Source organism: Anomalospiza imberbis, unplaced genomic scaffold (genome assembly GCF_031753505.1).
Source record: "Anomalospiza imberbis isolate Cuckoo-Finch-1a 21T00152 unplaced genomic scaffold, ASM3175350v1 scaffold_62, whole genome shotgun sequence".
NCBI lineage: Eukaryota > Metazoa > Chordata > Aves > Passeriformes > Viduidae > Anomalospiza > Anomalospiza imberbis.
The window spans coordinates 542,885-568,397 of record NW_027100233.1 but is presented as its reverse complement, the minus strand read 5'-3'; the positions used below and the strand labels follow the sequence as shown (position 1 = coordinate 568,397).

Below are 25,513 nucleotides of genomic sequence, written 5' to 3'. Positions count from 1 at the left end.
GCTGCAATGGCACTTGTTTCATCTGCTTTTCTTCTTCCTTTCCCCATGGGTGGCCGATTTGGCAGTATTTGTCTTGTACTTTGAGTTCCAGCTCAGACTTGCTGATGGATGTGCTGTAAAATCTTAACTACCCCTATCTACTGAAAAATGCTTGCAGACTGGTGGGAATTGCTAGAGACAAGGCTTACAAACCAATCTCCTCTATGATGAGCCCAGTGTCCCTGCTTAAATCCAGGTATGCTTGTACTAGAAAGGAGTGAACTATTCTAACTCACTTGCCCACTCCCCCTCCCACTTTAGTGGGTTTTTTTTGGGTTTTTTTTGTGGTTTTTGGTTTTTTTTTTTTTTTTTTTTTTTTTTTTTTTTTTGTAGCTCTTGGGGCGAGTCCTGTGTGCCATTCCAATTCTTTGTTATCAAATGTGTGAAGGCAGGATGCTGCTGTAGCAGCAGCCTGAATTCAGTGGGAACATGTCCAAAGCACTGGGTCTCACAGCAGTGGGTATGGTGAGCGACTTGCCTTTGCTGCCATGGCCATCCAGCCATGGGGAGAGCAGCTGCTGGGGCTTCCCCCATTCTGCCAACAGCAGTCTGCCTCCAGCATGTGGACTGTATGGCCATGATTTTGGCAGAATGTGGAAAATGCATCGTTTGAATGTATTTTGATGGTGTCTGACATCACCTGACTGGAGCAGTTTGGTAGGCAGGACGCCCTGTGGGCAGGGCCATGGCAGGGATCGGTGGCTGGCACTGTCACTGGCAGTGTTATTTTTCCAGACAGGTTCCTGGTACAGCTGTGGGGAAGGGCACCAGCAGCTGTGTCAGCCCAGCAAGCAGCAGCACATGGAGGAGACCCTCACCTGCAAAGAGCCCGTCACCCCCTTTGCTGCCCCCACGGCAGCACAAGATGATTCTGCCGCAGGTGAAGGGCTGCAGCATGACTGGAGACTCCTTCAGCCAGGACTTGTTGCAATCTCGTTGCTGCAGCTGTGCCTGGAGGATGTTGGTCTGCAGCGGTGCTGCCGATGCCCAGGAATGCTGCTCGGCCCAGAGAGGCAGAGTGTGTACAAAAGCTGCGTTCAAAGCGCAGATCGCGAGACTCCGGAGCCACTGGCAAGTGCAGCAGCTCTTCTTCATTCCATGCAGGTGAGAGCCCAGCCTTGGAGCCTTTCCCTAGGGACAGGGAAACGCTCTGAGTATAGTTCTGAATTTTCAGGGACAGTCCAAATGAGAATTGTTTTGAGGCAGAAGGCAGAAGTTGTAATGTTGGGTTGGGGTGTGTCTGCAGGAAAGAAAGTGGGGCTAAACCCCTGCCACAACGAAGGAGAACTTTGCATGGCCAATTTACACCCTACAGATCCACTGATCATACTGGCCCACTGAATACTGGGGGCATCTAATGCAGAGTGCAAAGCTTCTTTGAATAGATAGGAGAGATGAGACATGAAGAAATGATTTTGCGGATGCAAAAAAAAAGGATCAGACCCATGGGTCCCATGGCTCAGGCTTAGTTGTGCCAAATCAAGCATGATTAGTTTTATCCGCTCTGTTGGAGAGTATTCAGAATGACCTGCCTATTGTGCTATTTCCATGAAGAAAATTTTGAATTGTCAGGAACGGCCAAGATCAAAAATGTTTTGAGGCAGATCATGTTTATGTTGGGTTTGGGTGTCTCTGCAATAAAGAAAGCAGGGAATAAAGCCCTGGAACAATGAAGCAGAGCAAAAGTGGAACGTTTGGATGGTCAATTTGCTCCCTACAGCTATCGGCCAGCTGAATTGTGGGGTCATCTACTGGGGAGTGCAAAGCTTCTTTTACTTCCACCGCCTGGTGCCATTGTTTGTGTCCCACCACTTTGTTTGATGTGAAGAGAAATAAACAACATCCCACACCAACAAGCTGCAACCCAGAACTGAGTGGGAATTACAGAGAAAAAGGCCTTGAAAAGGAGCTTTGGAAAGGGTCTACTTCCTAGACAGTGTGAAGCCCCCAGGCCTGGCCTGGCTGGGCTTAAGGCTGCCTGCTGTGGAGTAGGGAAGGGAAAGGGATGGAGTTGGGGTGGGGTTTTGCAGCCATGGAAACCAGAGAACCACTGGCGAACGTGTCACAAAGGGGCAGCCCCACGCTGGGGTTGTGAAGGTTTTGGTTGACATGACCACAGCGGCAGGAGACGCGTCTGGCTCTGCCTCTCTGTGCCGACCGCTGGCGATTGGAGTCACCCGACCTTGTTCTAAGGCTGGGCACCAAGCTCCCATCGCTGTCTACTCTGAGAGCCTTCCCAGATTCAAACCCAGATACTTCTGCGAGGCAGAAGCACGTGTTCAAACATGGATTTGACCAGAAAAGGAAAGACCACTGAAGGAAGAGGTGAGGATAGAAAGAAGCTGAACGGCCGGAGCCAAATGGAAAAAAAATCCCACCAGATTTCAGGGAAAACTGGTCCATGGGGGTCAGGGCTGGCTCTGTGTCAGAGTAGGTGGCTGACAGATAGAAAGGATCCTGCAGGGACGCCCATGGAATCACAATATTCTATCATGAGTTTACTCTGCTTTCCCCTTTTGACAGTAGCCAAATCATTCGTACTGTCAGCCAGGACAGGGACTGTGGCCAAAGCTGACCACAGATTGGATGTGGTCATGAGATGCAAGTCCTGTTGCTTTCATTGCCATCAATGTTGGGTCTCACAACAGATAAATTTCCCATTCTTCCTCTGCTTGCTGATCGGGGCCAACCCTGAGGATGGTATTACGGTGCTACAGAAACACCACTAAGGCCTGCCTGCTTGCTGACAGGTCTTTGTGGTTTGCAGAGCTAGCAGTCACAGCTGTGTGGGTTTTTCCCATGGATTCACGAGGCGGCTTAAAGAAGGAATCTTTTTTCCCCTCTTATCATTGGAGCCTTCAACCTTTCCCTTCAGACTTGCTAACTCAATACTGCTCAGAGGAATTAAATGCAGGCTAGTTCCATGAATAATAAAACCAAAGAAATTGTCTCAATAACTAACAATTATTCCCCTTGAGTGCCACACCCATTAGATGTGCTGATGATAAAGGTGGGAGTTCACCTAAGTCACTTCTTCCCTTGTGAGCATGGCTCAGGCTCACACAGAGGTGAGGGGGGAGCTGGGCCCATCTCTGGTGGGAGGAAGGGTCTTGTGGCAGCCCAGAGAGCCTGTGCACATTGCCAGGGAACAGCCGTGCCCTGCGTGTGCCCCCTGCATGGAGCTGTGCTCTCCCAGTGCCCCGTGTAGCTGTAGGGCTGCTCAGCTGTGGGGCAGGGAGAGGAGCAGGAGGGTGCATGTGCAGCTGAGCCATTCCTGGAAAGCACAGGCCTCTGGGCTCCCTGCTGTCCCAGGGCAGCCCAGAGGCCAGGCTGTTCCTGTGGTAGCTCTGTGGAAGTGGGTCAGGGTTTTCCCCTGGCCTGCCTCCAGTGTCTGCCAGCAGGAGCATGTTTCCCTGGGCAGCTGTTTAGAAGTTGGCAGGAAATGCGTCCCATGAAATACGGAGCTTCAGATGCTTTAGGTTTGCATTGTGGCCTCTGTTATATTTTGTGTCTCCACTTTGCAGGCCTGACTGGCTACCCTCTTGCCAAGAGGTTTTCCCTGGCCAGTCCCTCTATGCTCCTTCCCTCCAAGCCATTGCCTCCCATCCAGAAGAGCTCTCCTTCTACCATGCCAGGCCAGATATGCAGTGGAGAGCAGGAAAATGGGAAAAATGGCAGCAGCTATGATGAGGACCATAGAAAAAAACAGGAGCTGAGTTCAGAGGGAACAGGATGTAAGGTAAGAAGGCCAAGCTAAGTCCAGCGTGGAAAATTTTCAGTATGTGTGCTGTCAGCAGAGCTCTGAGAGCTTTTCCCTGACAGGAACTGACCCCTTCACTGAAGGTAGAACATGTTCTGCTCTGGCTCTTCAGCTGGACCAGAAATGGGATGGGATATGAAGGAAGGGTGTGCATCTGCCCCTACTGCCTCCAGCCCCATTCCTGGCCATGGCATGGGGGCCCTGGAGGAACTTGGGCAGGCAGAGACCTTCCAGAGAGCAGCAGGGCAGGGAGCTATGCTGAATTTCCTAAATGCCAGTGAGCCTGAGATGATGGATGTGTGGGGGCTGGAGGGCAGTGAGCATCCTGAGAGCTCAGCAGCATCTAGGCTCAAAGGCTGCTGAGGAACTGCAGGAGGGAAGGGCAGCAGCAGGAGAAACAAGGGGCTTGAGAAAAGCAGGTTTGGACATCCTGCAGAATGGCTTTGTGGGGACTTGGCTGGAGATCAGCACTGGCTGTTAGGTACCTTAGGGGCGGGGAGAGAATAGTGATCTAAAGCCACCCCCATGCCATCCAAAAGGCCAGTGGCACCTCAGAAACATCTTGATGTCAAACATGGGAATGCCAGCTGGGCATGTAGCAACTCTTGGAGAAAACTGGGCAGAAGGGGAGAGGTGGCAAATATGTGACAGGGGCTGTCCCTCACCACTTCCCTTTCCTAGGTCACCTTTCCCCATCCTAGGCCAAACTGCTCCATCAGTTTGACTTTTCCTGCCAGGTCCCAGTTAAATGCATGGCTAAATGTCTTGAGGCATGAGTGGAGGCAAGGCTGGAGGCTTGATCTGAGCACTGTGTTCTACTCTTTCCAGACATCCTCGCCCTTTTTCACTGAAGGGGTCATGAAGAAGGGCTCATTGGGACCACCCTTGATCCCTGCCATTCGCAAGGCAATAAGTCCCCCTCTCGGCAGTGCTGCCGGATCTCCGCAAAGCTCTCTGCAGCTGGCATTCCAGGAGTCCCAGGAGATGAGGTAAGCCAAGGAGTCTGCTGCTGCAGTGTGCTGATCACCTCTCTCTTCCCATCTCGTGTGGTAATTTTGCACAGTCAGGTGTCCCATGTATTTAGGCAAACCTCTGTGTATTCCCCATTATGCCCATCTATGATGATCCAGCACAATAAAAAGGCAACACCGATGTCCCAAGAGCAGAGGTGGTGGTGAGGAAGAGGAAGCAGGGCTTCAAAGCACCTCAAGATGGGTCCTCTGCTGGACTTGGCTGTTGATTCCCTCTGTAATGGTTGTGGTGTCATTTGCCAACTGAATTGCATGGGTCTGGATCCTACAGATCTTTGCATTCTCTGATCCTTGTCTGTCAGCTTCTGCACCCCTGAGGATATGTATGGGCCAATAGAGGCTACTGGAGAGGTGTCTGCAAATTCAGATGCTGCTTCTGTAATCATCAGGTATAACTTCATTGTGCCTGGGCCTGCACTGTGAAATGAGATCCCAGATAAGTTTCAAGGATGTATAATGCAATCAACATTTAATATTTTGATCTGCGCTTAAGATCAAAAAGAGCAAGGTGCTAGAGAAGAGTTATAGGACTGTACCTGATGGAAAGATATTGGCTTGGATATGCCTTAGAAAATGTAGCTGTCAAACATATCCGAGTGATAAAAATAAAGAAATAGACACAGAAGTATCATTCCTATAGAAAATCTTTGGTAGGGCCTTTTTAAAGTGCAATCTGAATATCCTCCCCTAGCAGCTGAGTTGGAAAAAGCCTGTTTGTTCTTGAAAGTGTCAGGAGGTGTAATATCATTCCCAGGAGACAGCAGGGCTCTGACCACATGTAGCATGAGACTGTCGCCAGGGTAAGGCACGAGCAGGCAAAGTCAAGCTTTGGCAGCTGTATAAAAGTAGCTGCCCTCCACACAGACTGGTGTCTCAGCTCAGCAGCTCTTGCTGCTTCAGAGAGGCTGTAGGAGCCACTTGGCTCAAAAAGGAGAGACAGCAGAATTGGGGAGTTACGATGCAAGCTGAACAATGACTGCTGGTGGTGGGCAAGAGGAGGCAGGGATTCAAAGCAGCTCAAGATGGGTCCTCTGCTGGACTTGGCTATTGTTTCACACCGAGCCTGGCCAGCTCTGTGTGACTCCAGCAATGGAAAGCTTAAGGACAATGAATTAGCTCTGCATCCTGTTAGGTTTATGTGTTGCATTTCCTCCTTCATCAGAGTGACCATGCTGAGAAGGTTTGCCTCCTTTCATGATACACCCATTCCCTCCATTCTCTTTCTACCTCCTCATATGTTTTTTTGGCCTCTATCTTCTCCAGGCCAACATCCAGCAGCAGAAGCAAGGAGGAGAACTGTGAACATGCAGGTAGGTACAGGGCATGTCTGTCCTAAAATACCATTGTACTCTTGACTCAGAGGTGACATTTGGAAAGCTTGGTTGAAACCCATTCTTTTTAAAATATCTTTAAATTCATTTTAATTCCTTGATGGGCTCAATGGACTCTGCCAGAGCCCAGGCACTGGGAGTGCTGTGGAAATTCCTCCAGTGTGAAGTGTTGAGTGGCAGGAGCTGGAGTGGTACCTTGGGGCCCTGGAAATGCAGTGCAGGAAAAGGAGACATTGCTCTCCATCCTGCACATGCCTTTTATCTCCCTGCAGCCTTTCTAGCGTCACAATTAATAAGGAAAAAGAAGGCATTTTGCATAAAATGGGAAATGTTCCCACTCCATCCTCCTGCTTTTGAAGCCGAAAACATTTTCTTGGGGCAATTTCTGAGCTGAACCCTTTGAGATCTGAAGGAGATTCGTTGACATTGCCTTGTTTTGTATTGGCAGAAATAGGAAAACCTCCTCTGACAGAATGTCCTTCTCAATTTTCCAGTTAGAGAGAAAGGGCCTTCCAAATGGCTGCAGCCTGTGCAAGGTCTGAGTTTGTCATCCTCTGAGAGCACAAGCCCAAAGCCACCTATGGCAGGTTCATGATGACAAATCTCTTCCCAGGCTCTCTCTGCCTGTGTCAGTGTTGCAGGCTGAGGCTGGGGGAGGAAATGCCTTCTGCCTTGTCCCCCCTCCCTGCCTTGCCTGATCCCTGACAAGTGGAATAGTGCCAGACAAAATGCGGTCTCTGGTGCATCTGGGTCAGCCAGTGCTTTCAAGTTGAAAGCCTCAATCAAAGTCTGTTGTTGTTCCTTTGCCATCTCTGGGTGTGTAATGATAGGAGAGATGAGACTTGAAGAAATAATTCTGCTGATGCAGAAAAAGGGATCAGATCCCCTAGTCCCTTTGCTCAGGGTTAGTTCTGCCAAATCCTGGGTACGACCCCTTTGGAATGACTCCTTAATTGCTGATATGCAGCTGGAATGCTTAGTGCAGCTAGGGAGAAGTATTGCTCAGTAAGTAAGGTGACATTTTTTTCTGGGTTAGTTCTGACTAGATATGCCGCATCTCATTAAACCTTACCTTTCTCCCTTTTATTACTGATCCGAGCATTCTACAGAGTGAAGGAATCCAGTTTTAAGACAGGTATTCCTCTCAGGCATGCTTGGCTGCCATATGAATTTATCCTCTGTGAAGACATGTAAAGAATTACTTCTCTTAGTTCAAACAACTCTGTTGGAGAGTATTTCAGAATGACCTGCCCCCTGCTACTTCTCTTAAGGAAATTTTGAATTTTCAGTATTAGCCAAGATGGAAATATTTTGAGGCAGATCATGTTTACTTTGGGTTTGCGTGTCTCTGCTGAAAAGCAAGCAGAGAATAAACCCCTTGAACAAGTAAGGAGAGCAAAAGTGGAACTTTCTGAGGACCGCTGTGTTCCCTACAAATACAGGCTCACAGCATCCTGGGCAGATCTGATGGAGAAAGAAGAGCTTCTTTTGTGTCACACACCTGGTGCCATTGTTTGTGTCCCAGCACTTCTTTGTTGCAAAGAGTAGCATAAAAATCCCAAAAGTGCAAAACCCAACCTAGAATTGAGTGGGACATACAAAAACAAAGGCCTTGAAAACTACTTTTGAAAACAATTACTTCCTTGACAGTGTCAGATTCTAGAGACCACTGTGAATTTCCGATTGTTTGGAAGAAAAGGGCTCCTGTAGTAGATGGGAGGCAACGGGCAACACATGAAGTAGTAGAACCCTCCTCTCCTGGCTTGCCAGCTCCATATTGTTCAGAGAAATTAAACTGATGCTAGTTTCATGAAAAATAAAAAACCAACCAATCTTTTTGGGATTCAAATACACTTTGAATCCTTACCCATTAGATGGGTTGATGGTAAAGGGGTGAGTTCAATGAATTCACTTCTTCTCTTGTACCTGAATTACAGTTTCTTCTGAGTCTACAACAAAAACTCAGAGGAAGAAGGGAAAGAGCTCATGCTGTAAGATAGGAGCTGAGATGCCTCTGCTCCCAAGGAAACTCGCTGACCTGTTCGGATTGGAGACTCATGTGCCGAACCTCGGCCTTGGCAATGGAGGCCTCGGCCCCCGGCCGGCTCAGGGGGACTTGGCCCAGGAGCCCCAGCAGAGTCAGCGGAGCAGCGCTGGCCCCAGGGCCACTGCCAGGGAGGACAAGGTGAAGGCTGAGCATGGCTCAGGCTCACACAGAGGTGAGGGGGGAGCTGGGCCCATCTCTGGTGGGAGGAAGGGTCTTGTGGCAGCCCAGAGAGCCTGTGCACATTGCCAGGGAACAGCCGTGCCCTGCGTGTGCCCCCTGCATGGAGCTGTGCTCTCCCAGTGCCCCGTGTAGCTGTAGGGCTGCTCAGCTGTGGGGCAGGGAGAGGAGCAGGAGGGTGCATGTGCAGCTGAGCCATTCCTGGAAAGCACAGGCCTCTGGGCTCCCTGCTGTCCCAGGGCAGCCCAGAGGCCAGGCTGTTCCTGTGGTAGCTCTGTGGAAGTGGGTCAGGGTTTTCCCCTGGCCTGCCTCCAGTGTCTGCCAGCAGGAGCATGTTTCCCTGGGCAGCTGTTTAGAAGTTGGCAGGAAATGCGTCCCATGAAATACGGAGCTTCAGATGCTTTAGGTTTGCATTGCGGCCTCTGTTATATTTTGTGTCTCCACTTTGCAGGCCTGACTGGCTACCCTCTTGCCAAGAGGTTTTCCCTGGCCAGTCCCTCTATGCTCCTTCCCTCCAAGCCAGTGCCTCCCATCCAGAAGAGCTCTCTTTCCTCCAAGCTCAGGAGGAAGCTGCCACCTGTCTGCAGAGTGTTTGAAGAATAGGATTTATGTGTTAGGCTTCATAGTTATAGGTGTACATATGTTCTGGTCTTTAGATGTAGTTTTGAATAAATGTGTTTTGATTGTATCTTTAAATTTTGATGACATATTTTTAATTGCATATATTTTATTTTGATGACTAAAAAGAAAGGTAAATAAATAAATAAAATTTAAATAAACCAAGAGGAGAATGTGAGACCAGGACCTGCTAGCCTAGTGATTATGGCAGTGCAGCTCACTCCATGAGCCATTGTTTCACCACATCCTTTCCTCATTGGGCCTCTCCTCTTCCTCTTTTGCCATGTTTTCTTTGTGTCATTTGTGCTGCTCTTTGTTACTTGGCATTACAGCGGGGCCACCTGTTGACCACTTTGGGGGACAATGGATCCAAAAGATCTTGTATAGTTCAAAGTTTTCTACCTAGATGTGTTCTGTGCTCACAAAAGGCCCGAGCAAGGAAACAAAGAGAAGTGTGCCCAAATCCCAAAGCTTTGCCCCTTTGCAATCTCACACAGATCTGGCTCACAGGGGTCTTCAATCACAATTTCATAGGTAAGAAGAGGTCGTGTATTTCACTGGGAAAAGATGCACTGCTTTGGAAAAGTCATCTGTAGGTATATTTACCTGGGACAGCAGTCCAACTGTGTTGTTTGCACCTTATTTGCAGAAGGATGAGTGCATTGTGAGGCCAGTAACAAGTGCCAAGGGTTCCTCAAATCTATACCGCAGCCTGGGTGCCATTCAGCCCAGAGCCAGGGAGACATTTGTTCCCATGGACCAGTGCTTGCCAGTGTCATGAATTTCTGCAGATCTGGAAGAAGCAATTCTGGATTCAGCTCCCGCTGTTGGTGGGCTGCATGATCATCGACAATGCTGCCTTGCCAGAAATTATTCGGCAGTTCCTTTCATAGTCACTTGAAGCTTTTAAACTTCGCATTTCAATTTGCTTTGCCTTAGGGAAAACCACTTCTGGGCCCAGTGCAAACTGTAACCTTTGACAGCAAAGTCCTCATGTTTGCCAGCTTCTGATGTCACAGAAGGGCATGTGAATGTGTTAATTAGGTTGTCTGAAAGCAAAACTTGATGTCACCTGCTGCATGTGTTTGCTTAGCTCTGGGTCTAGTCCTGGCCTAGTAAAGCCCAGGCAGAGTGGCATGTTGCAGGGAAAACTAGTCCGTGAGCTTATGGGGTTGCCATCACCAGAGGAGTGAATGTGTCTTTTGGGGATTTCTCTGGAGACAAAATTATTGCTTGGATGTGCAGGGCTTGGAAGGGGGAAATGCTGGGGTGGGAGTAGGGACAGAGACTGATTGATTGTCAGCCATGAAGGGTCTCGATGTTCCTATCGATTCCAACTGCATGAGGAGGTACTTGGATTCAGTGTCACTTGGAGATTGCACATAGCCATGTATTAACAGGAAGAAAAAACCTAAACAGGACCTAAAACATGTTTTCTCACTGTCTTTTTAAAGATGATATATTCGGTTTGAATACACTTCAAGCCTCTGGAGCAGGAACATACTGGGGATGACTGGGATATACTGAGAGAGACTGGGAATCACAGGGATCATACTGGAGGCTCCTGGGGTCATGCTGGCATCAACAGGGAGCAACTGGAATCACACGGGGGGCCACTGGCATCATACTGGGAGTGACTGGGAGCAACTGGAGTTAGACCACAACTGACTGGCATCATACTTGGAGTGACTGGGATCATACCAAAAGTAGCTACAATTGTACTGGGATTGCAGTGGCTGTCAGTGGACCCTGACTGGGGTTACTGGGAGGTACCAGGCGCATGCTGGGAGCCAACTGCGCACACACTGGGAGGAACTGGGAGCAACTGGGAATGACAGGATGCATGCTGCAGCACCTGCAGCTCCCCGGTGCCGGTGCCGCTCGTTGTGCCGGCTCTGGCGGTGCCGAGATCCTGGCTTGGCTCCGGCTGCCACCCCTGGCAGCTGCAGCTCCGCCCGGCCCCGCTGGAAGGGGATCCCATCCAGGGACCCCATGGACACGAACTGGGGGAACCCCAGGCCGGGCTCCAACAGCGCCACAGGCAGGGAACGCGGCGACAGGAGAACTGGGGGGACAAGGAGATTTGGGGGCTGGCGGGGCACGGGGGAGAGAATAGGGGAACAGGAGAGCTGGGAACGGGGTTTGGGGGTTCCAGGACTGAGAAAAGGGGAGGCTGGGGTGGGTAGAGGTGGGACGGGCGGGGTTAAGGGGGTTCCTGTATCCAGGAAAGGGAGCTCCACGGGTCCCCAGTGTCCCCATTCCCAGCAAAAGGTGGGAAAACCCGGGCTGGCTGGGAATAGGGTTCCCGGGTGTGCTCGGTGTTGAGGAAAGGAGGGGCTGGGCGCTGGGAAAGGCAGGAATAGGGGTCCAGGGGTTCTCTGGGTGAAGGAAAATGGGGATCGGGGGGCTGGGAGAGGCGGGATGGCCGGGAAAGGGGTGCGGGAGTTGCTGGTGCCGGATAAGGGGGTGCGGGGTGGAACCCAGGCCGGGAATGGGGGTGCGGGGGGATGGCGGTGCCCGGGAATGGGGGTTCAGGGGCCCCTCGGTGCTCCGGAATGGGCGACCAAAGAGTCCCGGTGCCGGGGCTCCCCCTCACCTCTCGCTGCCCCCACGGGGCCCCAGGAGCGCCCCCAGCCCCAGCGCTGGAGCCATCGCGCTGCTCCTCCTCACTCCCAGTACGATCCCAGAATGATCCCAGTACAGCCCAGGCACTGCCACTCCTGGCATCCCCCCCAGCCCTCTCTGTGTTCCGACCTGTCCCGGCTCCATCCCCGCCCCTCCCGCGGCTTCGGGGGCTTCGGGAACGGGGGAGGAGGAGGAGGGAGGGAGGAAGAGGCGCAGCGGCAGCAGGGAGCAGCCGGAGGAGAGGAGAGAAGGAATCGCGTGGCCCTGGCGCTGCCTGAGCTCACAGCACCTCGGGGAGCATCGCCCCCATCCTGTTGAGGAATGTTTCCAGGAATAGGGTCATGGATCGATGGAACAGTTATTCCATCAATCCTCTGTTTGAGACCCCAGACCTGAGCTCTGTGCCTGGGAGGACCTCTGGCCTGGGAAACTGGCCTGGGAAACAGCACTGGCCTGTGAACAGTACACTGTGCATGTACAGATAGCAAAAGGCAGAATATCCTTGAGATATGAGTTGTACAAGAACAGGATGTAAAACAAGATGTACTTAGCAAAGTAAAAAGCTAGCAGATGAAAAACTTAGCTACAGCTGAAACTGCACGTAGAAGAACATAGAACAATGAACCTTTATGAATTGACCAAGGAGAGCTTGTTGCTAATATTGCTTGCAAAAGACTATATAAACTGACTGGATCTTTGAATAAACTGGAGCTTGCTTATCAATCATATTGGTTGCGTGCTTGTCTTCCCTCACTGCCCGCGGCAATATTTGGTGCCCGGAACAGGGACCCTTGCGACCCTCAGGGGTCTCGGTGCCTCGTGGACCAGGACGGTGGGACCGGTAGCACCGAATAAGCAGCGTTCGGAGGGCTAAAATTTCGACTCGATGCTGGCATAAGGAGTCGTCTCGAGCCTTGGTCAGAGCAAGACTCGCCGTCCGAGGAGTCAGGACAAGACTCGCTGTCTGGGAAGAGCTGGTGAGGTACAAAGGCTGCACTTAAGGGTCAGATTATGGAAAGTGAAGTAGCTCTTCAATTACTTAATAGTTTCTTAAAGAAACATGATTTAGCTGATATAGATTTAGAGAAAGATCCGCCGTCTTTGTACGCCTATGGTCGGGCTCAGGGCTTATTTAAAGCCTCGGGGGATCTCTTTGATGTAAATGTGTGGCGTGAATTAGGAAATATTCTTTGGTTTAAAGTGATTGATGATGACAAAGTTGCTCGAAAGTTAATGAGGTCGTGGCGCTTGGTCTTAAATTGTTTGCAGAGGTATCAGGCAGAAAAGAAAGTTGCTGCTGTTGCTACTGCCACTCTAGAAGGGGTTAAACCAGGAATGCATTCTTTAGGGGTTGATTCCAATCCTATTCCTCCAGTAAGAAATATTATTGAAATTAAGAGCAGACAGAGTGATAAACAACCTACTGCTCCTCCTGCTCTTAATCCTGTCTTTAATGCTGCTCAGTCATCCACAGATCCTCTCCCTGGAAATGAACAATAATAAATAATGAAAAAATCCCAGAGGGTGACAGAGAGCAGCTACAGGATGAAACTGTTCAGAACAATCACAAAAAAGTTTTAATGACATCTGCTGGTGATTCTTTTAAGCAAGAACATCCTAAAAATTTACCAGTAATACACAGAATAGATTGGTTAAGTATCCAAAAAGAAGCAATAAATAATAAGGATTATGACATGTGTTCTGCTATTTCTGACATAGATTGCCAATCTTTTCCTGTTGTTTATACACCAAATGCAGGAGGGGGTCAGACAGGCAATTATCATCCTGTGGATTGGAAATTGCTTTCACAATTGAGAGCCACAGTTAATGAATGTGGAATACACAGGGAACCTGCAAAGCAAATGATTAATTACATATGGAGCTCAGGTTTGCTTCTTCCAGAAGATATTAAGGGTATCATGAGAATGATTATGACGCAGTCTCAGTTGATGCTGTGGCAGGCTCATTTGCATGAATTATGTAATCGTTTTGCTGAAACTCCACGACAACGGAATGACCCTTTATTTGGGGTAACTGTTGTTGAGCAATTAATGGGTATTGGGCAGTTCACTACAATTGAAATGCAGGCACAGGTAGGGGCTGAAGTATTAAAGGCTGCTATGCGATTAGCTAAAGAAGCACTCTCCAGGGTTAAGATAAAACCAGTATCTCCTTCTTATATGTCTATTAAGCAAGGCAGAGATGAGCTTTTTACTTCCTTTGTGGATTGGGTGACTGAGGCTATCAATTTAGCTGATGTACAGGACTTTATGAAGGGAGCCCTATTAAGACAGTGTGTTTTAGAAAATTGTAATGCCTCCACTAGAAGTATTCTTAACACAATGAGCACTGATGCAACAGTGGTGGAAATGTTAGAAAGAATGTCGAGGGTTCCTGCAGGTTCTCAGGCAATGTTAGTAGAAGCACTCAGGGATATAGGGAAAGATTTGGTGCAAGCCCAAACACAAGCCTTTGCTGCTCTGACTCCATTACAATCAGCAAATAAGTTTAAGCAACAACCTCGTATAAGATGTTACCGGTGTGGAAAAATGGGACATTTTCGTCACAGCTGCAGAGAAGGGACAGTATGGTGTAACAAATGTTCTGTGAACTCTCATTCTACTGAAGTTTGTAGGCGATCGGGAAACGCGAATCGGAGCGCGAAGGGCCGCGGCGCGAAGATCCCAATGGCGGCTCCCGTATGGTGTGCTCCAGAAAACTACAACCAGCCAGCTCTCTCCAGCCAGACACAAGAGGGAGCTTCGGCCTGGACCTGGCAACCACAATAAACATTACCCTGATTGATCAAAAGCCTGTAAAAATCCCTACTGGGGTCAAGGGACCGGTAATGCACAAAGATAAACCTTGTGGTGCTCTTCTTTCAGGTCGATCATCTACTGGTTTGAAGGGTCTTTTTGTGTTACCTGGTGTTATTGATGCTGATTTTACAGGTGAAATTCTTATTGTTGCTATGATATTTTATCCTCCTTTGTTTATTTCTAAGGGCAGTAAAATCGCTCCGCTAGTGCCTACATTACAGTTGACAGAAGCTGCCTCGACCACCATACAGCAACAACGGGGGTCGGCAGGATTTGGATCTACAGGAGGTATGGCACTTCTTTGTCTTCCCATGGAGGAGCGGCCCAAAGCTCCTGTTATTTTTTGGAGAATGGTCATCAAAAGCTGCAGCTAATGGCACTCCTCGATACTGGAGCAGCTATCACTATCATCAGCAAGGACTGTTTGCCTACCTCTTGGTCACTTTCTCCTATGATTGCTGGAGTTGAGGGGGTAGGGGGGTCTGCTTCAGTTTGCCGCAGTAAGGACAAAAATTGTTTATTACTAGATGGTCGCACTTGTGTACAATTTCTTACTGTTATGCCATTACCACCTAAAATTGAAACATTATTTGGCAGAGATATCCTTATGCAATTAGGAGCTCGCCCGGTGACAAAAGATTGTTTTTAGTAGCGGTCACTACTTGGGCTTTCCCGATCCCCTTAACCTGGAAATCTGATGATCCAGTATGGATCGAGCAGTGGCCGCTAAAAAGAGAAAGCCTGCAACAAGCACATGTTCTGGTTAATGAACAACTGAATCAGGGGCACACTAAACCTTCTACTAGTCCATGGAACACTCCAATATTTGTAATCAAAAAGAAATCTGGTAAATTTCGTTTGCTTCATGATTTATGTGCAGTCAATGCCCAAATGGAGGCAATGGGGGCACTACAGCCAGGCCTCCCCAATCCAGCCATGTTACCTGAGGGTTGGAAACTCCTTATCATTGATTTAAAGGACTGTTTCTTTACAATTAACATCCATCCAAATGATACTAAACTATTTGCATTTACATTACCTTCCCTGAATCGTGAGGCACCTGCAAGTCGGTATGAATGGGTGACCCTTCCTCAAGGGATGCGCAACAGTCCTACATTGTGTCAGTTGTTTGTGGATGCCGCCTTACTGCCCATTCGAACTGCTTGTCCTAATATGATGATATATCATTATATGGATGACATTTTGTTTGCACAGGAAGCTCCATTTACTACTCAGCAAGAGGCCTTTATTTTCACACAGCTACATAATCACAATTTATGTGTTGCCCCAGAAAAAATTCAGCATTCTGCACCCTGGAAATATTTGGGCTGGGTAATTTCTGATATGCACATTCAGCCACAAAAGGTTGCCCTGCAACTTGATTTGCACACTCTGCATGATATGCAGCGATTCATAGGTGACATTCAGTGGCTCCGTCCAGTTGTTGGTATTTCAAATTATGAACTTGATGAATTAAAACCATTGCTAAAAGGTACAGATCCTGCTGCACCTATTCAATTGACTGATAGGCAGCGTGCAGTTGTGGCAAATATTGCTGATACTGTGGCCCAAAGAGCTGTTGATCGTAGAAATCCTGACTTACCTATAGACATTACTATTCTGTCTCATCCAAAACACCTTATGGGTGCTCTCACTCAACAGCTAAAAAACAAAAGAGGAAAACAGCAGGATACAAAGGTGTTAGAATGGGTGTTTGGACCTTTACAGCCTTGTAATTCTATTCAACCACGTGTGGAGGCACTTGCACTCTTGATTCGAAAAAGCCGGAAAAGGGTGGTACAGATTACAGGGGAAGAGCCACAAAGAATTTTTGTTCCGATAAAACAGGCTGATTTAGACTGGTTTTTACAACATTCTTCTGAATTACAAACTAGCATTTTAGACTCTAATGCTGAAATTCAATTGTCATCGCTGTCTTCACCTGTTTTACCTTGGGTCTCCTCACAAAATTGGCTGTTACGGCCAAAATATTGTGAAACACCATTGATTAATGCTGTTACTGTGTTTACAGATGCAGGTCACAAATCTCGAAAAGCTGCTCTTACCTGGAATGAACAGGGACAATGGAATCATGTCATAACAGAGGGTCAGGAATCAGATACTCTACAGACATTGGAACTTTCAGCAATTGTGTGTGCATTTTGTCGATGGATGCATGATCCTATAAATGTTGTGTCTGATTCTTTGTATGCAGTTGGGGTAACGCAGCGTATTGAGGATGCTCTGTTGCGAGAAGTGCAAAATCAGCGCTTGAATGCACTTTTCGCACAGTTGCAGTCTGCAATACGACAAAGATCTGCTCCATATGCTATTTTTCACATCAGGAGTCCTAAGTGGGTGGAAGGATTAGGAGAAGGTAATGCTCGTGCTGATAGACTGGTGTCAATAACTGTACCTATGGACAATTTCACAAAAGTATGCAATGCCCATGCCTCGTTTCATCAAAATGCAAAAGGGCTACAGCGTTGCTTTGATATTACAATAGAAGCAACTCGAGGAATTGTCAGAGCATGTCCAGACTGCAGTCATCACAATGGACCGGGTCTCGGCCTGGGGGTAAATCCTCAAGGTTTAGGCCCGAATGAATTGTGGCAAATGGATGTGACTCATGTAACTGAATTTGGGCGCTTAGTTATGTCCATGTAGTTATTGATACTTACAGTCATTTCATTGTGGCTTCGCCACAAGCTGGAGAAAAAGCAGTTCATGTCATTCGACATTTAACACTGTGTTTTGCTATTTTAGGGGTACCTGAAGTTATCAAAACAGATAATGGACCTGCATATGTAGAGAAGAAAGTTAATTGCTTTTTGCAATTATGGGGTGTTAAGCATGTTACAGGTATACCACACTCCCCTACAGGTCAAGCCATTGTAGAAAGGGCAAATCAAACTTTAAAACAATACCTTGCAGAATTTAAAACAATTACTGATCCACAGGAGAGATTGGCAAAAGCATTATTCACTTTAAATCATCTTTGTATATTTGGTGTTCATGATATGCCCCCTGCATTTGTACATGGAACACTTGCAAAACAAAATGATACAGAAAAATCAATAACTGTAATGTATAGGCATCCTGCTACAAGGATTTGGTCAGGACCAGCACCTGTAAATTACATGGGTAGAGGTCATATGTGTGTATCCACACCTACAGGTCCCTTGTGGGTTCCTAGCAAGTGGACACGTCCAGCTACAACACGGCCACCGCCAGCACCTCCACAGCCACCACTGACACCTCCACCGATGAACGAAGGCTCCACCAAAGACGACTACGGCTTGAGCCTATTTGTCAAGAACTAAATAATGTTTTAAAGACTAATATTCTTTGGACTAAATATAACCTAGAAGGAGGACACTATTTCTAGACAGAATAATACCTTTGATTTTGCTATTGTCAATTTTGCTGTATGCTGATGCTTGGGCTCCTACACAACCAAAAACAAACATATGGGTCACTATGGCTAATTTGACAAATCAGAGTACTATCTGTCTGTCTTTATCTTCACCTGGAAATCCATTTTCTACCTGTTTAGTAGGGGTACCTGTCGAAAATTGGCCTTGCCCTCAGAAGATATCAACCTGTAAGGTAACACAGCCTCAATATAATGTGGATAACTGGGATTCTTGGGTTCCTTACCTTCCTCTTGCTTCTCTTGAGCCACAAGAGTTAGAGCTTTTGGGATCAGTGAAGGCTGATGCATGCATTATTTTTAATTGGGCTAGTGTACAGCAACAGAATCTCAACAGCAGGTATTCAATTTCAGCAAATTCCAGCCTTCCAATACATAGAAATTCCTCTTATTGGTGTAACTACACTTCAGCACATGTCTCAGTTTCCTCTACATCTCCACTGCAGCTACCTACTGGGTATTTTCTCATTTGTGGAGATCGTGCTTGGTCTGGTATTCCTTCTAGACTTAAAGGAGGTCCCTGCACTATTGGACGACTGTCTTTATTGACACCAAATATGTCTATGATATTAAAAGTATCCGGACATCATAGACAAAAAAGGTTGACCCATGCATTTCAGAGTGACTGCAGAGATGATATAAAGTTTTAGTCCCCAGGAGCAATTATAACTGCTTCTATTTTTGTTCCTGGTGCTGCAGCAGCTAAGGCACGAGCTACACTGAACAGATTAGGTTGCTGGCTTGCCAAACAGACTAATGCTACATCTGCTGCATTGTCTAATCTTTTGCTGGATGTTGATTCTGTTAGGCATGCTACTTTACAAAATCGTGCTGCTATTGATTTTTTACTATTGGCCCAGAGACATGGTTGTGAAGATTTTGAAGGTATGTGTTGCATGAATTTGTCTGATCATTCAAAGTCAATACATAAACAAATCAGTGAATTGCATAGGCTTACTACTCAGTTACAACAAGCAGATGGATTTGGATTAGATGACTAGCTTAAATCATTGGGCCGGGGACCATGGTTTCTTTCTATCAATCAATATTTGATTATGCTCGGTTTAGTGATTTTATTGTTTGTATGTTTATTGCCATGTATTTGCGTTTGCTTACAGAGGGTTATGCATCAAATTGCTTCATCAGTTACCAATCAAACAATGCTTGCACAAAAGAAAAACGGGGGAATTGTTGAGGAATGGTTGCAGGAACAGGGTCATGGATTGATGGAACAGTTATTCCATCAATCCTCTGTTTGAGACCCCAGACCTGAGCTATGTGCCCGGGAGGAGCTCTGGCCTGGGAAACTGGCCTGGGAAACAGCACTGGCCTGTGAACAGTACACTGTGCATGTACATATAGCAAAAGGCAGAATATCCTTGAGATATGAGTTGTACAAGAACAGGATGTAAAACAAGATGTACTTAGCAAAGTAAAAAGCTAGCAGATGAAAAACTTAGCTACAGCTGAAACTGCACGTAGAAGAACATAGAACAATGAACCTTTATGAATTGACCAAGGAGAGCTTGTTGCTCATATTGCTTGCAAAAGACTATATAAACTGACTGGATCTTTGAATAAACTGGAGCTTGCTTATCAATCGTATTGGTTGCGTGCTTGTCTTCCCTCACCGCCCGCGGTAATACCCGCAGGTGCCCGGGGAGGGGGAGCTCAACCCAAATATCCCGGGGCTGCCTGGGTTTGGGGTTTTCTGGGGGGATGTTTGGAGCTGGCAGGGCTCCAAAGCCGAGCCGCAGCTGGCTCTTGGGGAGACATCGGGGGGGCCCGGGAGGTGTTTTAGGGGGGTCCTGGTAGGCGGCGCTGGCGGCAGAGCCGCGGCAGGGGCACACCGGTTTTAGGGAGCCCCGGGAGAACGGCGGCTGCCCTGAGCGGGAGCCCAGAGAGAGGAGAGCCCCAGAAGCCCCAGCGGGGAACCCGAGAGGGGGGGACCCCTGGCAGTGCCGGCACCCCGGCAATGGGGGGTGCTGGGGCTGGAGGGGCGGCATGGCCGGGAAAGGGGTGCGGGGCTCCCGGGGCCACCAGGGGCTGCTCCCAGCAGGAGCCCAGTTGCTCCCAGTCATTCCCCGTTATAATACAATTTGCACCAAGCACAGTCCCTGTTGCTCCCACTTTCATCCAGTGTGTTCCCAGGTGCTCCCAGTCACACCCAGTATGGGGGATGATGTGCCTGGTGTGTTCCCAGTCAGTCTCAGACACTCCCAGTATTAGTCCAGTCCTTCTCAGTATGGGCTAGAGATGAGCCCAGTGTGCTCCCAGTCACTGCCAGTATGAACCAGTTGTGCCCCACATGGTTCCAGTTGCTCCCTTTCACCCTCACTTTTGTTCCAGTCACTCCCAGTCTCTCCCAGTGTACCCCAGTTCCTTCCAGCATACTCCCAGTCACTCCCAGTTCCTTCCAGCATGATCCCATTTGTTCACCACCACTCCCAGTCAGCCTCAGTGTAGTTGCACTCACTGCCAATATGATCCCTGTCACCTCCAGCATGATCCCAGTTGATCCCAGTATAAGCCCAGTTGTTTCCAGTCACCCCCAGCATGCACCCAGTGACTCCCAGTTCCTCCCACTTGCTCATAGCATGATCCCAGTTGCTCACAGTTGCTCCCAGTCAAACTCAGAATGATCCCAGTCACTCCCAGTGTATCCTATTTGCGCCAGCATGGTCTCAATTGCCTGCTGCAGGCTCCTACTCTGACCCAGTGTGATCCCAGTATGATCCCAATATGATCCCAGTCTCCCTCAGTGTGACCGCAGTCTGCCCCAGCATGGGCCCAGCTGCTCCCAGTATGATCCCGGTACGATCCCAGTACAAAAAAGTCACTCCCAGTGCTGCCATTCCTGGGATCCCCCAGCCCTCTCTGCGTTCCCCCCTCACGGATCTCCCGAGAGGAGCCCCAAGGGCTGGCAGTCCCCTGGCAGGGTCCCCAGCAAGGCCCAGTTTGGATGTGCAGCCCCCAGTTTTCCCAGTTTGCCTCTCCTTTTGCCCGGGCCGGGTTCCCCCCGCCCCCAGCGGGTGGGAGCAGCCGAGAGCCCCGCGCTGCCCATCCCGACCTGTCCCAGCTCGATCCCCGCTCCTGCCGTGGGCTGCCAGGGCTGTGGGAACGGGGCACCGAGGGTGTCGCTGCTCCTGGGGGAGGAGGAGGAGGGAGGGAAGGGCAGGGATGAAGGAGGAGTGCCAGGAGGGATAGAAGTAGGAGAAGGAGGTGGGATTAGGGAGGAGGAGGAGGGATGGAAGAGGAGGAGTGGGACGAAGAGGAAGAGGAAGAGGAAGGACAAAGGAGGATCAGGGAAAGGAAAAGGAACCACGAGGCAGAGCCCTCCCTGAATTTGCAGCCCCCCTGGCACCATCACCCCCTCATCCCACGGGTGACCAGGGATGGGGAGCTCGGCCCAGATATCCTGTGGGGGTCCCTGGGTTGGGTTTTTTGGGGGGATGTTTGGAGAATGAAGAACTGCAAAGCTGAGTGGAAAAGGCCCCTTGGGGGGACACTGGGGGGGCCCGGTGGCAGCTGCCGGCAGAGGCAGCCTGGAGGAGCAGAGCCCTGTGTCCCCCAGGAGCCCAAAGTGGGGAGCCCAGAGAGGGGGGGAGCGCCGTCATTGGCGGGACCCTCAACAGCCTGGAGAGGGGCAGGGGGGACTCCTTGGAGCCCCTGCAGCCCAAAGCAGAGAGGGAGGGGAGAAGGGACCCTGGGAGCCCAAAAAGCCCTGGCATCCTGTGCCAGGAAGGTGGACAGAGCTTCAGCCAGAGCTTGGAGCTGGTGGGCCATGAGCAGGTTCACCATGGGGAGAAGCCCAACAAGTGCTTGGAGTGTGGGAAGAGCTTCAGGCAGAGCTCCCAGCTGATCCAGCACCAGATGATCCACACCGGGGAATGGCCCTAGGAGTGTGGGGAGTGTGGGAAGGGCTTCAGCTGCAGCTCCCACCTCGTCACCCACCAAGGCATGCACACCTGGGAGAGGCCCTACGAGTGTGGGGAATGGGGGATGAGCTTCAGCTGCAGATCCCACTTGATCTGCCACCAGAGGATCCACACTGGGGAACAGCCCTATGAATGTGGGGAATGTAGGAAGAGCTTCAGCCAGAGGTCCCCCTTGATCAGTCACCAGAGGATCCACACTGGGGAAAGACAATACAAGTGTGGGGAATGTGGGATGACCTTCAGCCAAAAGTCCCAGCTTATCATCCACCAAATGATCCACACTGGGGAGCGGCCCTACGAGTGTCCCCAGTGTGGGAAGAGTTTCTTTAGGAGCTCTACCTTGACCCAACACCAACGGAGGCACCGGTAAGGGAAATCCTGCAAATGCCTCAGCTGTGGGAAGAGCTTCGTGCCCTGCTCCAACTCCATCCCCCATGGGAGGACCCACTTTGGTCAGAGCCCTGGTGACCCACATTCCCAGTGATCCCTGCTGAGAAGACACATGGAAGGTGGTCTCCACGTCCTCCTGGATCCCCATAGGCACCTGGATGAACACAGGGGCAGGAACATCCATCAGGACTCTGATCTAAACTGGAAATTCACTGGCAGAAAGTGATTTGTTGACTTTACACCCCAAAAAAATCTCAACCGCTCTGTCCAGTTATTTCTTCTGGTGGCATCAAGCAGTGCTGCATGATCTTGGAGGTCTTTTCCATTTCAGTAATTTCTTTCCTCACCCTGTCTAAACAACAAAAACTGGGGTGAAAAAAAAGAGATTGAGCAAAGAGATCTAAAGCTGCACCATCTACCTGGATTTGGGGGTGAATTTGGGGTTGGTTCAATAGAATATTTGGGAGGATTTGGGTGTTCTGAAGCTATCAAAGGCAGGGGAAATGTCCACAATCTCATAGGTGTGCCGGCAAAAGGTGTCCACCTGAGCCCGCCTGTTCTCCAAGAATTCTAATTGTCTGTCCCAGTGCCTGGCCTGGGTCTCCCTATCCGGGATGTTCCCCCAAAGTGCCCAAATCACTGCTGAAGTGCCCGAGCTGATCCTGGCTGTAAATGTTCCTGTCCACCAACCTCTCCTGGTCAGTGCCATGGGAGGTGGGCGTTTAGGGGCTCCTGGGGGGACTGGGAAGGGCTTCTGTCAATCCTGTGGGCATTTGTGGTGCTGGGAGGGGGCTTGGCAGGGTCTATGAGGGAGATTTGGGTCCCTGACAGGGCTGTGTGGCTTGCAGAGAATTTGGGTGGGTCCTGGGGGAGATGGAAACGGGTTTTGGTGGTTCTTGGGGTCATTTATCTTGCAGGGAGTAGTTGGGGGGGGGTCCTAGCTGGGAGCTGTGGGGTGGTTTGAGGAGTCTGGGAGTGGCTGTGGGGCTGGGAGGGCGTTTTTGGGTGGTTGTGACTCCCCCAGACTCCCAAAGCTGCCACCAGACCCCACCCTCAAGATACTGCCAGAGCTCAGTGGCTCTATGTTGGGGTTCATCGTCCTGGCTCTGCAGAAGATATGGGGGGGTCCCCGGGGCCGTGTGTGTCCCCCCAGAGCGTGTGTGACACCCCCCATCCCCATGTCACCCCCTTGTCCCTCCCCACAGGGCTCCAGCCCCAGCTCCTGCTCCCCCAGAGGGAATTTGGGGAGGGGGCAGGGGGGTGTGCAGCCCCCGCCGGGGGATGGCCCCGGCCCAGCCCCTTTGTTCAGCACCAAGCTGGGCTCGGGGCCGCAGGAGGAAGAGGCCGGTGGGAAGCAGATCCTGCAGCTGGGACAGTGCTGGGGGTCAGGGCAAGGGCCTGCCCTGCACACCTGGCTCAGGTGTGACCCTGCCCCGGCAAGGGAGCGGGACATTCCCATCCCCACGGATCAGGGCTGGGAGCAGCACTTGGGGCACGGACATGGAAATACTGGGAGCGACTGGGAGCACACTGAGGGCGTGAATTATTCCCCCGCCTCCACCTTCTCCGGCCGCCCTGCCAGCTGAGAAATGCTCGCTGGGCCTCGGCCTTGGCCAACAGCCCCTGGGCTCAGCTCCTTGGAGCTCATCACAAACACTGTCTGCTCCAGGCACTGCTGCTGCCCAACCAGCTCCTGGCGGCTTTAGGAGCAGCCCCGGGAAGTGTTTTTGTTCCCTCGGTGGCACAACAGCCCTGTTCTCACCCTGCCAAAGAAAGCTGTGGATGCCAAGTGCGGCCAGGATGAAACATTGCTGGCACTGAAGCCCCTCTCTTGGGGCCCTACAGACAGCGCTCCAAAAGGAGCCCCTTGGAGCTCTCCTGGGCCAGCCACTCTCTCGGAGTGGGGCCTCTCCGAGCCGGGAACTCTCCCGTTTGCTGCACTCGGGGATCCCCAACAACGAGGGAGCCTGGGCCGATCCCCCCACTCCTCCAGGCTCAGCCCTTCCCCCGCTGGGGAGATGCCAAAGCATCGGCAGGGAGCATTTCCCTGCCCTCAGGGGAATTTCTCACAGGTGCCTTGCACTGACTCTTTGTGTCTGTGTGCACACAGGAGTGCCTGTGCTCGGGAAATGTGGCAGAAATGCTGCTCTCGGAGGGGTCTGAGTGCCTTGGATAGCTGAGCCAGTCAGGCCTGTCAGTAAGGTTAAATCACAAGGTCTAATATAAGTTAATTTGTGCTAAGAGTTGTTCTTTGCTAAGTTTTTACATTTAAAATATAAGTCAGGTTGAATATTGTTAAATGTTATTTCTCAGTTAAATTGCAAAGTCATAGGTTATAAGTTAGGTTAAATACTGTAAAGTGCTGCTCTTTTGCTAAATTGTGAAGTTGAAGGTGGAAGTTAAGGTTAAGGTATAAGTCAAGTTCTGTTAAGTTTGAGCTCTGTAAGCTCTTGGGCCTGTATTCCTTTTATCCTTGCCCTCATTTCCTTGTGTCTCACACTCACACAGGGACAGTTCTTGGTTCATTTCTGGTTTGATTGCCTGGATTCTGTTTGGTTTTGTTGTTGCTTTGTTTCCTTGGTGTGCCTGAAGTGTCCAGTCAGGAGCAGAGTGACTCTTGCCAAGGAACTTTGTGGTGCTGTTGCTCAATATTAAATCTGGTTTGTGCTGCTCCCTTGCCGGGGATTTTTTCAGCGCTCTCAAGCCCTCGTTGGCAACAGGGTGAAGGAGCCGTGGGCCAGGCTGTGGCCCTGGGGAATACGAGCACGCTGCCGGGGGTCCCTGTCCCCTGTCCCGCCCCCCATGGCCCTGTGTCAGGCTCTGGGGTCGATCTCGTGGAACATCCTCTGGGGGAGGCTGCAGCGCCGGGGGCGGGGGGACCCGGGGGAACAGGGGACCCCACTGTGCACGAGCAGCGTTGGACTTCTCTGGGGGAACTGGGAGGGGGGGCTGGGGCAGAGTCACCTCCCCAGTGACCTCACACAGCCCCTGTGATGTCACACAGCCCCTGTGATGTCACAGAGACAACTCTGAGATGTCACCCTGTGATGTCAGACAGCTGCTCTGTGATGTCACAGAAGACTCTGACATGTCATCCTGCAATGTCGCTGTTTGTTCTTTGATGTCACAGCCTGCTCTATGAAGTTACACAGCCACCCGGTGATGTCACAACCCACACTCTGATGTCACAGAGCCACCCTCCATGACAGCAGAATCTGCTCTATGGCCTCATACCCGACTCTGTGATGTCACAGTCCACTCTCTGATGTCACAAAACCCTCCCTGTGATGTCATACTGCCACTCT

At 50.1% G+C, this 25,513-nt stretch overlaps 1 long non-coding RNA gene and 1 pseudogene across 2 annotated transcripts; both read left to right on the top strand.

Moving 5' to 3' along the window:
• The window catches only part of LOC137467420 (zinc finger protein 418-like), a 95,805-nt pseudogene that overhangs the window by 22,769 nt on the left and 47,523 nt on the right, over positions 1-25,513 (top strand).
• Positions 368-3,763, top strand: LOC137467409 (uncharacterized). Of its 2 annotated transcripts, none has more exons than XR_010995507.1 (2): positions 368-1,143; positions 3,564-3,763. It is a non-coding gene; the product is annotated as an uncharacterized lncRNA (long non-coding RNA). The 2 variants fall into 2 exon arrangements; XR_010995508.1 differs by lacking the exon at positions 368-1,143 and adding an exon at positions 2,370-2,675.